The 16,102-nt window shown below is 40.7% G+C and overlaps 2 protein-coding genes and 1 pseudogene across 3 annotated transcripts in view; 1 reads left to right on the forward strand and 2 right to left on the reverse strand.

Moving 5' to 3' along the window:
- LOC111150571 (zinc finger protein 674-like) overlaps positions 1-16,102 on the reverse strand; it is an 886,492-nt gene that overhangs the window by 426,843 nt on the left and 443,547 nt on the right. The gene's annotated exons all lie outside the window — the stretch shown is intronic.
- Positions 1-16,102, forward strand: part of LOC111150576 (jade family PHD finger 3) — a 131,839-nt gene that overhangs the window by 3,743 nt on the left and 111,994 nt on the right. The gene's annotated exons all lie outside the window — the stretch shown is intronic.
- Positions 5,118-5,671, reverse strand: LOC111150598 (annotated as a pseudogene).

Here is a 16,102-nt window from a genome sequence, read left to right on the forward strand (position 1 = left end):
GCCCGATACGGGGCTCGATCCCAGGACTCTGAGATCATGACCTGAGCTGAAGGCAGCGGCTTAACCCACTGAGCCACCCAGGCGCCCCAGCAATATATAATTTTTTAAAATATTTTATTTGTTTATTTGACAGAGAGAGAGACAACGAAAGAGGAAACACAAGCAGGGTGAGTGGGAGAGGGAGAAGCAGGCTCCCTGCTGAGCAGGGAGTCCAGGGCTGCAGGGCTCGATCCCAGGAACCTGGGATGATGACGTGAGCCGAAGATACCCAACGACTGAGCTACCCAGGCGCCCCAAGCAGTAAATAATTTAATCTCTGTCACAACCCAGAGGCCATAGCTGAGCCCTACTACCCAGGGAGCTCCTTGTCCCTTGATACTGGCTGATAGGCAAGGAAATCTGAGCCCGGAATGTGCTTTTTGAAATAGCTGACAAGAGAATATGGTACCAGCATGGTCAGTACACCAGACCTTGTGTGTTGTAATCTCCTGGGAAGGTTCTTCTTCTTCCTTTTTAGATTTTAAAAACTTATTTTGATTTTAACTACAAAAAGTTGCAAGAATAGTACAAAGAACTCCTGTATTCCCTTTATCCAAGGTCAGTAATTATCAATAGGTTGCTCCCCCTTGCTTTATCATTTGCTTTTTTGGTTTCTTTTTCTGAACCATTTGAAAGAAACTGCTGAGAGATTGGCATTTATCAAGGGCATCCTGTCCTGAAGGGTGGCACAGATGTACCCATAGGGTATAGTAGAACTTTGGTGATGACGCAGGGCCCCAGAGGCAGAGTGAAGTCTACCTGTAGCTGTGGAGCACATATGTGCAAGTCACGTGGAATCTCTGGTGCTAGATGTAGAAATCATAACAGTGTAAAAGCGGCTAAGATAAACTCCCTTTTTGTCATCATTCATGTCAAGTGTCTTCCCAACTATGCCAAACTTCCACATTGTTATGAAAATCCACTCTACTACTGCCCAACTTTGCAGCTGTAATGTATTCTCCAAGATTTTCATTTAATTCGTTCAGCAGATATCTGTTGAGTGCCTCCTATTTGCTAGGGTATAAGAGGTGAAATATCGATAACTCCTCCCGTTAAGAGTTCAACATCCAATGTAAAGGAAGAAAGAAATCTAACCCAGTCATGGGGAAGAGCATTCTGTTGAAGGAGTTTACACGAGGTGCTTAGAACACCAGACTGGTTAAGGATCTGAAAAATAGATACCTGAGAGTCGAATGTGAAGATCCATTTTCCCTGAGACTTGCTGCTTTTAGATAACAAGGTTCATGAGTTAGGGAAGCCTTTGGTGTGGTATACCCAGCACAAGCTATGGGATCAGGCCAACTTGGATTTGAATCTATCACTTGATCTGGGCCAGTACTTGATGTCTCTATGCCTCAGTTTCTTCATCTCCTCAATTTGACATCTCCAAGGTAATAATTAATTGAGGTGATAATTGCTCTGTAAACATTGATTTTGTCTCCCCACCCCACCCCTGCCAATGCAGTATGTGGGGAAATAGCATGAGCAGTATTAGATATGTATTAGATATTAAGGTGGGATCCAAGGAGGTGTTTCTGTTTTTCCTACAAATAAGTATGTAATTTCTAATTGTACTGAGAGCTGTGATGGAGGTCACTATAAGAGATAATAACAGCAGCTATGACTCGTTAACCATTTCCTGTGTACTGAGTACTGTGCTAAGTATTCAACATGGAATATCTTTCTGAGGTGTAAGGCAGAGGTAACTTGCCAATGGTCACACAGCAAATAAGAGGCAGAATGCTTTTATAAGGGAAACTAGCAAGGTGCCCTGGACCCTGAATAATGAGCAGGAATAAGCAAGGTAAGAGAGAGAAGGGATTGCCAGGCAGAGGGAACACCAGGTGTTGTGAGGACACTGAGTTGAAAGAGAGATGTGGAAGGGATCCACAGAGGTTTGGCTAGGACCTGGGGAAAGAGAGATGAGGTAGGCAGGGGGAGATTGACAGGGCCTTATGGGATCTCATTAAGGAGCTTGTGTTTTATTCCAAGGGCAGTGGGAGGCTGCTGGAAGGTGTTTTTCACCTTAAACCACGGGGGGGGGGGGTGCATGGGTGGGCATGGCGAGGCGTGCGTAATCCGCAAAAGCATCTAGTGAGGCCTAAACAAAAGTAGCTTAAAGTAATTTCCCCTTCAGTGTCCCACTTTGTGATCCAGTGGAGGCAATGTTTCTGGCCCAAATGTGTAGATCTTAAACAGTTTCTACTGCCCACCATTAACACAGCTAAAAAGAGTTGCTGTGATGCTGGAAGAAGCTGGTCTGCAGAATGCTTCTAGATGGTTTAATTAGGCTTACATATTTGATGCTTTTTAGGCTGCATTAAGGGAGCTCTTTCAGTTTTCACTGAGCCCTGTCAAATGGGGAAAAAAGTAAAATTGGGAGACTAATTCCTGGAAACCTGAGTTGTTGTTCAGTGTTAGAAATGGAACTGTTGAGTATAAGACTTCGGTTTAAATATATCATGATAAGGATGCTTCAGTGACTAAATGGAAATTTTTAATGTTTTTTGTTTTTTTGGTGTGTGCCATCTGTGATGGCAGACAGCACATTTGTGAGAATCTGGGAAGACTTAGGCATTTTTTCAGTACTTATATATTTATTTATTCCCATCCAGGTACTGCAGGTTTTTCTGTTTGAAACAATTTCTTATATGCAGAATGCACTGCACAGGAAGAAAACCAGTGTTCTCTTCCCCTTTCCATATGTACCATACCACAAACATATTTATTCTGAAGTAGCCTGTGTCAATTAGCTTTTTTTTTTTTTTTTTTTTTTTTTTGACAGGGAGGGTTGTTAGCTGGTGGTTGGATGAGCTAGGATGGCCTTGCTCACGTAACTGGTAGCTGTCAGGTCGGTGGGTCTAGAAGGCCCTAAGCAAGGATGGCTCATCTCCACTCCCAAGTGGTCTCTCCTGCACCTGGATAGTCTGGATCTGCTGACATGGTGGTCTCAGAGGCACGAGGTATAGCGAGCAGGAGCCAGTGCCAGTGCACAAGCACTTCTCAATGTCTGCTTACGTCACATTTGATACCGTCCTATCAGCCAAAGTAGGGAAGTGCTTCTTGGCCCAGCCCAGAGTCATTGTGGGCGAGAGAACCATCTAAAGGTACAAATACAAGAAGGTGTTTTTTAACTGGCGACCGTTACTGCAGTAATGCATAATAATTAATAAATGTAACCTCTTTTCCTTTGATAAATCTTGTTAAACACTCATTTCTAAATGTAGCATATTCTTTTTTTTTAAAGAGAGAGAAAGCAGGTGGGGGGCAGAGGGAGAGAGTATTTTAAACAGGCTTCACACCCAGTGTGGAACCCAACGTGAGGCTCAGTTTCGTGACCCTGAGATCATGACCTGAGCTGAAGTCAAGAGTCAGATGTTTAGCCCACTGAGCCACTCAGGCGCCCCCTACATGTAGTGTATTCTTGAAATTCAGTAATATGATGGTGCCATCTTCACTTCTACTGAGTGTGGATCTGAGTGATAGTTTTCCTAGAAGGAAACCAAAGGGAGACAATGTGGCTCTGGGTGTAGGTACTCTTGCGAGTGGCTTGACTGCTCACTGATCTTGTGTGGCTGTTATCTAAAGAGTCTCTGAGGTGGGGCGCCTGGGTGGCTCAATTGGTTAAGGGTCGGCTTTCAGCTCAGGTCATGATCCCAGGGTCCTTGAGATCGAGTCCTGCGTTGGGCTCCCTGATCAACGGGAAGCCTGCTTCCCCCTTTCCCCCTTGCTTGAGTGTGCCCCCCCAAAAAAATAAATAAAATCTTTACTTTTTAAGATTTTAGTTATTTATTTGTCAGATTGAGAGAGAGCACAAACAGGGGGAGCAGCAGGTAGAGGGAGAAGCAGGCTCCCCGTTGAGCAAAGAGCCGGATGTGGGACTCGATCCCAGGACCATGGGATCATGACCTGAGCCGAAGGCAGACACTTAACTGACTGAGCCACCCTATAAATAAAACCTTAAAAAAAAGAGTCCTTGGGTTTCCTCAACCTCCTGTTCAAGCTTTACCCCCCTCCCCAAAAAAACTTAGGGTCCTAAGCTGTACTGTGCTTTGTAGGCAAGCAAAAAGATGGTTAATTGGAAATCTATCACTACCTGGAAGATGAGAGAAACATTTGCAGCTTTTCTTCATAACCTTTATGTGATTTATGGTTTTTACCTGAGAAGAAATCCTTATTTGGGCATTATAATAAAGACAAAGGATTCTCCATAGGTGTATTTTATTTCGTCAAGATTGTAAAGTCTCCCTTTAGCTGCAGTGAAGAATCCAGTATTGTGCTGTGTAGTGAGTGGTCAGTGATCAGCAATTTGGGGCATCAGCCTTTGACCTTTGCTTGTGAAGTTTTCAGAAGTAACACCTTTCACATAAACTGAAATAGGCTTTGCAGCCAGCTATTGGCCTGAAATATATTACATGAAAATGCAACTGGACCCTAGGAAGCATGTGTGGGAAACTGAGGAGAAGGCTCATTTTGTACATCTTAGAGATGTACATTCCTCCAGAAATTGCCTGGTGATAGAATCTCAGCTTCCTTTCTTTCCTCCTAGAATAAAAATTAAAAAGGGAAAATCCCTGACATTTTAAAAGTCAGTGACCTGAAAATAGCCTTCAAAATTATAAATATATATATCATTTGACCCAGCAAACACTTCCAGGAATTTATTCAACAAATATTTGCATATTACTTGGAGTATTATTTATAATAGCAAAAGATTGGTTGATATTCTAAGTATCAGTTAAGGCTTGGTTATACAGTAGAATATTACACTGATATTGCATGATTTCTAAGATGTACAAAATGAAGAAAAACAAGAAACAGAACAGTGTGTATTATATGCTACCATTTGTGACAGCTACTGGGGACACTAATATGTACTATATAATATATATGTTTTTGCTTATATAGACAAAGATATTTCTAGAAGGATGTTAAGACACTGATAGCTTTAGGGCATATACAGCCAAGGTAGAGAGTTGGAGGAAGATTTTTTACTGCATAAACTTTTATATACCTTAATTTTTTTTTTTTTTTGGTTGTCAAATGATCCTTCATTGAAATACTTTCCTTTGCAGTTCTTAACTAGGTGGGCATTCCACTGCACCACTGTTGATGTCATTTATGATGTCATGAGGGTGGTGGCCATCAACACTGCAGCCCACAGATCAGGCAGTCCCCAGAACCTCTTTAATGGTACCAGAGAGTTCTCTAGCTAAATGTTGGTGCTGCATCTTTCAGGCAGTGTTGACAGTCTCATCAAAAGTGTTATTTCCACTGTGCTTAATGTTTTTCTGCTTTCTATCTCTTAGTGGTTCCTTGAGGGCTTTGATAATCAGTGCAGAGGCAAAAGGTACCACTTCAGTCTGGGCCTGTACGTTCTGAATGGTCATTTTCACTATTATCCTCAGACCCTTCTAATCACCGGTTGCCTTGGCAATGTCATCACCAACCTTTTTTGGAGACAGACCGGGGGTGGGAGGGGGTGTTGATATTTGGAGCCAGGGCAGACATGACACCAACTTCCCACCAGTTCTCCTTACATATAGGACTTTGATCTCACTGGGGTCAAACATAGGTAGCATGGTGAAGGAAGCTGGTGTTAGGTGAATCGGATTTGGGAGAACTGAAGACAGTTGCACATTTACCTCCTCAGAGCCAAAAGTTAAAACTACCTTCTGAATTTTAAGCCATGTGAATGTATTACCCAATTTTAAAAATCCAATACATTTATTTAAAAAGAGATGGTATGTGATGAATGGCAATGTGAACTTCCATGGACTTCTACCCAAGTTGATTTGGTCAGAGCTATCCCTGTTAAAATACATATCTATATGTACACATACACACATATCCCTGTTAAAAAAATATATATGTACATGTACACACATTCACATACATACACATGTATATGCATATACATGTATATGTACACACACAAACAGGCAGTTTTGTTTCCTAGAAATGCCTCAGAATAATGTACTTCTGAATTTTTAGCTAAAGTCCTGCCTTTTCCAGAAGGTCATATGGGTGAAATCATACAATATTTAGCCTTTTTTGGTCTGGCTTCTTTTACTTGATTCATCCATGTTACGTGAATTAAAGCATGTTTCCTTTATCACTGAATAGCATTCCAATTTATGGATGTACCACAGTTCGTACATTTACCTGTTGAAGGACAACTTAGCTGCTTCTAGTTTCTTGATGATTATGAATAAAGCTGCAGTAAACCTTAGCATACGTTTTTTTGGTGAAACATAAGGTTTAAGTTCATTTGGGTAAAGAACCAGGAGTGGGATTGCTGAGTTTGTATAAGAAGCTGCCAAACTGTCTTCCAAAGTGGTTCTGCTGTTTGACATTCCCACCAGCCATGAATATGAGGTGTGTGTCAAGTTTCATTTTCCTGCATATGGATGTCCAGGAGTTCCAGAACCATTTGCTGAAAACTATCCTTTCTCCATTATTACTGCTTTTGTACCTGTGTCAAAAATGTGGCTATGCTTGTGTGGGTCTATTTCTGGGCTCTCTATTCTGTTGCATTGATCTGTGTGTCCATCATTGTGCTATTACCACACTATCTTGATTACTATAGCTTTGTAGTAAGTCTTAAAATTAGGTAATATGAGTACTCTTATTTTTTCTTCTTTACCAGAATTGTAGTGGTTAAGAGAAAACATTCTTAACCTGTTCCAGTCTCTCACTATTAACGTATTACATTAGCTGTAGAGTTTTTTTTTTTTAAGGTTTTATTTATTAGAGAGAACACAAGCAGGGGAGGGGCACAGGGAGAGGGAGAGCCAGAACCCTGAGATCATGACCTGAGCCGAAGGCAGACGGTTGACTAGCTGAGGTACCCAGGTGCCCCTAGCTTTAAGTTTTTAAAGTATACATACCCTGTTGTGCTGAAAAGAGTTACCATAGCAGTCCTAATGCTGCTTGCTATCTTTAGAAGGGTTTCTTTCAAGATTGGCCCTTGGCTGGTGTCTTGAAAATTGGCTTTTCAAACATTTTGAAAGTAAAATATTATAGTAAACCTTCATTTATTCCTTTTCCAGTGTTCTTCCAGTGTTCTTTATGCTAATCCAAGCTCCCACTTTAATCATAATCTTTTTGCCTGAAGAATTTTTCCTCAACATTTCTTTTTACCAGGTCTGCTGACAGTAAATTCTTTGCTTTTGTTGGATAAAGTCTTTTTTTTCTTCACTTCTGAAGGACATTTTCATGAGATATGGAATTCTGAGTTGACAGTTTTTTCCCTTTTCAACATATTACTCCACTGTGCCTTGTTTTCATGGTTTCTGGTAAGTCTGCTGTAATTTCTATCCTTGTTTCTCTATAATGTGTCTTTTTTCCTCTGACTGCCTTCGAGCTCTTTATCTTTACCTTGATGTAGCTTTTTTATTTTGTCATATTTATCCTGCCTCGTGTTCTTCTGAGCTTCTTGTATCTGTGGATTGTTGTCTGTCACTAATTTTGGAGAGCTCTTCATCATTTTTTCAAATAATTCCTGTATTCCATTCTCTTTTATTCCCCTGGAGTTCCAATTACAAGTATGTTATATTTTTTGATATTTTCCCATAGTTCTTGTATGCTGTGTTCTATTTTTTCACTCTTTTGTCCCTTTTTGTTTTAATTTTTATTGATCTGACCAATAAATTCAATTGTTACGCTCACTGATTCTTTCGTTAGCTGTGTCAAGTCTACTGTTGAGCATGTTGTTTTTTTGAGCATGTTGGGTTTTTTTTTTTTAAGTCCTAGCATTTCCATTTGATTACTTCCTATGCTTTCTATCTTTTTGCTGAAATTATTCATCTAGTCTTGCATGTCGTCTACCTTTTCCATTAAAGTCTTCAATATATTAATCACAATTCTTCTAAATTTCATTTCTGATAGTGCCAACATCTGTGTCATATTGAGTGTAAATCTGATGATTGCTTTGTCACTTGGAATATTTTATCTTTCTTTATGCCTCATAATAAAAAGCTGAACGTGGCTGAAAAGCCGTTGAAACTGAACATCAGCAAGAGATACTGAGTTAAATATTTGATATATTTGGAGAAAAACATAGGTGTCCTTCTGCAAGGCTTTTAGAGGGGAGATTTGAGTTAATCTAGCCAGGAGTTGGCTTGTGTTTAATGTTTGCTATTGGTGGGGCATGAGAGATTTCTGATTCCTCTAGTGATACCTTCTTTTTGACTCCTGCTTGGCTTTGGGTTTTTCCTTTGTGCTATTTCCCAAGAGCTGTCTGTTATAGCCCTCCCAGTTGTATTCTATTTCACTAACCCCGTAGCTGGTTTGCCAAGTGGTGGATGTGGAGGAGGAGGGAGTTCTCTGATGATTTGATTAAGCCTTGGACTTAGGCAGGTATCAGAACCTGGGTCTTGAGTATGTCCTTTACAAGAATTCCTGCCCCTCCTCCAGGGTAAAGCTTTTTTTCCTTTTTCCTCAGCTGCAGTGAGTACCCACCAGTGTCCTTAAGCCAAGGGTTTTAAGCCCTTCCCCCTGCAGAGTAAGCCTTTTGTTCTGTGTTGGAGATAAAGGAAAGGTGTCTGGGTAGATTTCAGTTGGTGTTGTTTTCCTCAGCCAACCAGCACCAAGATGGGAGCTTTCTCTGGGATTTCCCCTGATTCCTTCTGTAAGAGTATGGTGGGATTCCTGTAGGAAAAACTTTTAAAAAGATGGGAATTACTCCACCCCATGTGGAGCCTAGGAGCTGCATACTGTCATGACATCCCATACTCTGGTTTCCAGTAAGTAATGTGTTAGAATTTCTAGTTTGATCTTCCTATCAGTGTATATGATCAGATCCTATGTTTACCTGTAGGCATCTGTCTCTTCAGATATCTGGATGGTGGTTTGCCCTGTATTCAGTTTTTGATAGGTCCAAGAAGAGTCATTGGTTTCTCAGTTTGTCTAGTAGCTTCTTTTTGGTGAGGGTGAGAATGATGGCTTTCCAGTCCTTTACGTATCAGCTGAAACCCGCATTCTGAAATAAGGTTTAATCTACATAAATGTCTAATGCAGTGCATGGCCCATAGAAACTCAGTACAGATTAGTTTTTCCTTTTTCTTTTTCTCACCTCCTTGAATTTTATGGTTTTATGGCTAGGGAGCCAGGAATAATTGATTCTGGTTTGGGTTCTGCCTATTTTAGGCTTTAAAAACCTCTACACTGCTGGCAGTATGTTGTTATATGGTTTTTTTGTTTGTTTGTTTGTTTGTTTTTGCTGTCTTCCAGAATTCTATGTATGCCTTTGTAATTATTGAGAATGTTGTTAGCACTCAGTAATAATTTGCCTCATTCAGAATTAGAGGGTTATTTAGTCTTTCTACAGTATAGGTTTTGTTAGTGACCGTGTGTTTGTCATTCTTATTCCCCACATTTCCAGGTGCAATTCAGTTCAGCAAATATTTAAGTGCCCATTGTGCTATGAGGCACTAGGTGTTAAGTAGAATACAAGCATGACCTGGTAAGTGGAGTGACCAAGAGGTTCTCAAAGGCAATGGAGACCCTTTGGATGTAAGGATATTGCAACTTGGGAAATCCGCATTTCAATCTAGAAGGATTAAAAAAAACTTTTTAAATTCTGTTCTTAGTTATATTAGAGATATCCTAGAGATGCATTCTAGGAAAAATTGAAAAAGTTATAGAAAGAGTCATGGTTGTCCATGACATCCTTATAATATCCTTATTTCATCATGTTCTCCTTCCCAGTGTTAATTTTGGTTACTTATTTTTGTTTTACTATGCAAATTGCTGTATCAACTATCATGCCATCTAATAGTTTACTGAAATATATGTATTTGTAAGGGAGTAAGCACACAAATTCTATTAACTTTTAAGGAATGTTTGTTTAAAGGGATAACTCACCATTCAGTTTGCATGTGTGGCCCAATAATTTTTTTTTTTTTTTTTGCTTCACATTATAGTTAACTCTTTTAAAAATTTTTCTGGAAACTATTGTTAATGATAGGTAGAGCCATAAAAAGTGGAGTAAAACTGACTTGTGGAGGTGTGCATAGTCATGTGGGCTTTGATGCATGTCTAGATCAGTGTAACCACCATCATAATCAAGGTATAAAGTAATCCCATCATCCAAAACAACTCCTTCGTGTTACCTCTTCAGTCACACTTTTCCCATCCCCAGCCCTTGACAGCCACTGATCTGTGCTCCATCACTAGTTTTGTCACTTTGAGGATATCACGTAAATGGAGTCCAACTGAATGTAATCTTTTGAGTCTTGCTTTTTTTCACTCAGCATAATGCTTTTGAGATTCATCCAAGTTGTGTATATCAAAAGCTTGTTCCCTTTTTACTGTTGAGTAGTATTCCATTGTAGAAATGTACTACATTTGGGTTGCTACCAGTTTTGGGTAATTATAAGTAGAGCTGCTATAAGAATTCATGTGCAAGTGTTTATATGCACATACAATTGCAGCTTTCTAGGGCAAATAACCCGAGAGTGAGATGGCTTAGAATTATACTAACATTCATGGTAGAACCTTGTTAGATGGAGTTTGAATGCTAGAATGGATAGAGCAGTAGAGACTCAAGTTATTTGAATCCTGCTTTTACTTCTTAGTTATGCATCCTTAAGTGAATTAAACCTCTTTGTGCCCCAGTTTCCTCTTTTGTAAAATGAGTGTTTTTTTTAAAGTGTTATTTATTTCAGAAAGAGAGCATGAGCACAAGCGTGAGTGAAGGGGGGGCAGAGGGAGAAGCAGACACCTTGCTGAGTAGGAAGCCCAATGTGGGGCTCGGTCCCAGAACTCTGGGATTATGACCTTAGCCAAAGGCACATGCCCAACCAACTGAGCCACCCAGATGCCTGTAAAATGAAGTTTATAATAATAACCACTGGGATTGTTGTGTGGAATTAATGGCATATTAAGGATAAAATGCTGATCAATGTCTAACATACCAAATATTATTATTTCATGCTTAACTGAACCTTGTCAGAAACACCCATCTTTAATTAAAGTAGGGAAATTAAATAATCCGTAAGTGTGATGTGTTTAGTAGGCAAGCCTTCAAAGCATGCTATCTCTAGGGGAAATTTTAGAAGTTATCCTCGGTGGTGAAAAAGTTTAGGAACATAGGTGTATGGGAGTCCTATGTAACGTCCGAAAGTTGGACCACATGCCCAATTTTGATGGCTTTACTTGCCCTCTTAACATTAAAGAATCATGTCCACTAAAAATTCAGTGCATTGCTATACCTAATAAAGAAGCTGCAAAAACTACCTCAGAATCAAGTAACATTCATTTAGTGCTTGCTGTGTACCAATCTCCAGGATAGGGATCCAAGTGTATAAACCTGAGTATCTCCCCACAAAATAAGTAACTTGGGTAATCACTAAATTATTTTTCTGCGTTTTCTACGGTAACTCGTCAGGACACTGGTGAGGCATGATTTCTTAGAGCCCCCATGATGTGAGCCATCGATGATATCTCAGATCCTGTCTTGAAACACATCTTTTTACAGGAAACCTCCCCAGTTTCGAGGAGCATGTTGAGGAGATTGCAAAACTCAGCATGCCACTCAAATCTCTTCCTAGAATACTGTGTCACTAGAAAATGCAACAGAGGCCCCTTTCTTGCATGACTGTCACGTACTATGGTCTGGCTCAGCCTGAGAAAGCACCAAGGGCAAAGGGGATGTGTTTTTCCCTGGAGAACTTTTCCTGTCCTATGAGGTACACACAAAGGGCTGCCCAGTCGCCTACTAGACAGTGAATGAAAACCAGTATGTGCAAAGAGGAACCTAAATGTCCTTTCTTCTCCTGGCTGTTCAGTTATTTTGTAGTGTATTCACATTCCACAGTCCGGCAGCTGTGTTCTTCACCTGGGATTTCAGTGGAAGTGGGTCGAACAAGAAATCTGGAGCATACAGTCTGGGATGTCATCCCTACACTGTCCTCACTGCCTCCCCTTCCCAAGTACCACCAACAGTCCAACACTCAGGTTTACCTGGAGCCTTTCCTCACTTTTGGAACATCCTTCCCGCTTTGTCCTGCCAATCCTGCCTGAGCCATTTCTTGCAAATTCTAGCCCAGCAAGACACTCCCCCATGCCTCAAAACCCACTCATTTGGATGCCAATCTCTACTCCATTGGGCTGAGATTAAGAGTTGGCGCTTAACCAACTGAGCCACCCAGGTACCCCAATCATGTCTTTTCTATTCACTTTTTCACCTAATGCCATACTTCCTTATTCTGTGATCTATTTCATATATACATGACCTGAAGGTTTACAACGAGACTGCCATTCCCAGAGTGGTGGGAAACCCTCAAATTCTCTACATCCTATCTCCCACAAATACCTGAAGGAGAATCACTGCCTGCTATTTAATTCACAGACCAAACGTCAGTTCTCATTTTGTGTTTAAAAGTTACATGTAATAAGTTCTAATGGCCACATAAGTCCTGTGGAAAGTGATAGTTTGGGAAATAAATATGTATTTTTCAGACTGTCAAAAGAAAGCTAATGCTTTGCCATGTTGCTGCTGTGAAAAGTAGGGCTGTGCAGTCTGCCTGGGCAGAGTCTGGCTGCACAGTATAGATTACAGTCAAAACTGCGGCAGCCTTTTTCTGGCTCCATCATTGTTTCTAGCCTTCCCCGTAATTCTTTGCCCACTTCAAATGTTAAAGAGCACTAGGAGTTTTCTTTTAAATATAGACAAAACTTTGCAAACAGTTGTAACCCTCTTGTCTTGTGTGAAACCTGCATCTTGTACAGGAGAGGGGTGTGTGTGTGTGTGTGTGTGTCTGTGTCTGTGTCTGTGTGTGTGTGTTGAGCCTAAGTTTAGCTTTCCTTGGGATAACCAGTTTAAATCCAGGATAAACATTTTTTATGCTTTGGGGCGCCTGGGTGGTGGCTCAGTCAGTTAAGCATCTGCTTTTGGCTCAGGTCATGATCCCGGAGTTCTGGGATCGAGCCCTGCATCGGGCTCCCTCCTCAGCAGGAAGCCTGCTTCTCCCTCTCCGTCTGCTGCTCCCCCTGTTTGTGCTCTCTCACTCACTCTCTCTGTCAAATAAACAAAATCTTTAAAAAAAAAAAACATTTTTTTTTTTATACTTCTAAATGAACTGGCTTTAAAAGTTCCGGTTATGCCCTTTAACCCCTTGAAGAGAATCCATGTAGGCACTTGCCTTTAGGGAGACCATATTTAGGCTGTTTTCTTGCTGTGATCACTGTACTTGAGGCCCAATTCAACTTCCTTCTAGACTGCTCTCCACAAAGATGCAGGTTCTAAAGGTCTCTTCCCTATCCTACCATTCCTACTCCGGCCACAAGGCCACCCTGACCCCTTGCTGCTCACTGCCTAGGTGGGTAGTGTCTGTATTCCTGAGAGCCAGGCGGTTAAAGTCTCCCACATCCAATCATAACCTTTCCCACCATCTTACCTTTTCAAGTCCTCTTTTCTACTCGTTCCACCTAAGTGTGCATTCACTAGAATCTAAACATACTATGAGTCATCCTGCAACTTCTGTGTGTACTGCCTTTTCCTGAAGTTCTCCACATTCCTCTGGGATTTTTGTATCCTGTACATTCCTCAGGACCCACTCAAAAGCTTATCTTTTTTACTTCAATGGTTCTTTTCATCTTTGAAGGCCCACAGCACTTAATGTGCTCAGCACTCATTTCCCCAAATGGGATGGTGTGATAGAATGGTTATTAGCCACAAAGTTCTTTCACTTCTGTCTGTATGTGACTTTGCAGCACCTCCCATGAAGGTAGAGTCTGTTTCTCTACTCCCTGAATCTGGGCTGTTCTCATAACTTGCTCTGGCCAATAAAATGCAGTGTGCGTAGCTCTGTGCGCCTTCTGAGCCCAGGTTTTAGGAAGTCTTGTAGCTTTCCCCTTTCTCCCTAGGAACCCTGAAACAACCTTGTAAAGAAGTCCAGCTAGCATGCTGGAGGAAGAGACGATGTGGCAAGAGAGGTCAGTCGACAGCCAACCATCAGACATGTGAGTTGAGGCCATATTAGAACATTGAGCCCCAGTCACATTGCCAGATGACTAACCATATGAGGGACCCTAAGAAAGACTAACAGAAGAACCACGTAGCTGATTTTACCCCAGACTGCTGACCCGCAGAACTGTGAGCACATAAAATGGTTGTTATTTTAAGCCACTAAATTTGGGGGTGTTTTTGCTATGCAGTAATAAATCACTGAAAGGGCATGGTTTATACTGTTGTATTCCCAGGGCCTAGAAGAAATGCTCATGGCAGGTTTTCTTTAAGAGATTATTGTGTATCGCTGTCATTGTGGTGTCACTTCTCTCCTTACTTAATAGACAAATAAGCTTACAAATCTTCATGTCTCTCCCTAGCTCTCAACAGTTCAAAGCTTGGGCTCAACACTGTCTTCAGGAACACCTTGCAGTTTTTTCTGTTCTTGGTGATTCACATGCACTTATAATTAGGGGGGCACTTAGAGATTGTCTCAGACAACCCCTTTTAGTTATGAATGAGGAACGGAATGCCCAGATAGGAAAATACCATTAAAATGGCTTATTCAGGTCATATGTTGGCAGTATCAATACCAGAACCCACATTTCATGCAGATCGTTACTTAGTAGGTTGCTTATTTGTGCTTGGTTCATGTGTGTAAAACTGCTTCACTGATCAGACTGGAGAAGTTCTTTGGAGGCAGGAATAATTTTACTTCTGCCTTTTCATACTTTCCTGCTGTCCCCAAAGACAAACCAATGACCACTGGACATATAGATAGTCAATAAATACTTGTTGATTAATTGACATTTGAAAAGCAGTTATGCTTGAACTGTTCTATATCTTTCTCGTAAGGTTGCCAAGTTTTTGAAGAAATTACTGAAGTATAATTGGCACACAGTGTTAGTTTCAGGTGTACAACATAGTGGTTCAACAATTCTGTATTCAGTGCTAACCACGGTAAGTGTAGTCACTGTCTGTCACCAGACACTGTTGTTATAGTTTTATTGACTACATTCCCTAAGTTGTACTTACCACTTCTGTGACTTATTTATTTTATAACTGCAAATTTTTACCTTGTAATCCCCTTTATCTATTTCACTCATATTCCCACCCACCTCCCCTTTGTCAATTACTGGTTGGTTCTCTGTACTTAAGAGTCTGATTTTTTTTTTAGAAAAAAATTTTTTTAAAGATTTTATTTATTTGACAGAGAGAGAGAAATCACAAATAGGCAGAGAGGCAGGCAGAGAGAGAGAGGGGAGGAAGCAGGCTCCCCGCGGAGCAGAGAGCCCGACGCGGGGCTCAATCCCAGGACCCTGGGATCATGACCTGAGCCAAAGGCAGAGGCTTTAACCCATTGAGCCACCCAGGCGCCCCAAGAGTCTGATTTTTTTTTGTCTCTTTTTTTTTCTGTTTGCTCATTTGCTTTGTTTCTTAAACTCTACATAAGAGTGAAATCATATGGTATTTGTCTTTCCCTGACTTATTTCATGTAACATTACACACTCTAGGTCATCCATGTTATTGGATTGGAGCAGGATTTCCTTCTTTTTCTGGCTGTGTAATATTCCTCTGTGTGTGTGTGTGTGTGTGTGTGTGTGTGTGTGTGTGTATGTGTATCACATCCTTTCATCTATGGGTGAACACTTGAGTTGCTTCCATTTCTTGGCCATTGTAAATAACGCTGCTATAGACATAGGCATGCATTTATCTTTTCAAAGTAGTGTTTTTGTTTTCTTTGGGTAAATACCCAGTAATGGAATTACTGGGTCATACAGTATTTCTGTCTTTAGTTTTTTGAGGAACCTCAATGTTTTCCATAGTGGCTGCACCAATGTACATTCCCACCAGTAGTGCACAAGGGTTCCTTTTCCCCCACATCCTTGCCAACACTTGGTATTTCTTGCCTTTTTATTATTAGCCATTCTAACAAATGTGAGGTGGTGTCTCATTGTAGGGAACTGTTCTGTATCTTATTTGTGGTGGTAACTAAAACTGTATGCATTTTTTAAAAACTTGAATTGTACATTAAGGAGGATAGATTATACTGTGTGTAAATTTTTAGAATTAAGGTGTAATTCGAGGCAATTATGCTGAAGAAATCCA

Source organism: Enhydra lutris, unplaced genomic scaffold, assembly GCF_002288905.1.
Source record: "Enhydra lutris kenyoni isolate GAN:26980312 unplaced genomic scaffold, ASM228890v2 scaffoldscaffold23, whole genome shotgun sequence".
In the NCBI taxonomy this organism is placed as follows: domain Eukaryota; kingdom Metazoa; phylum Chordata; class Mammalia; order Carnivora; family Mustelidae; genus Enhydra; species Enhydra lutris.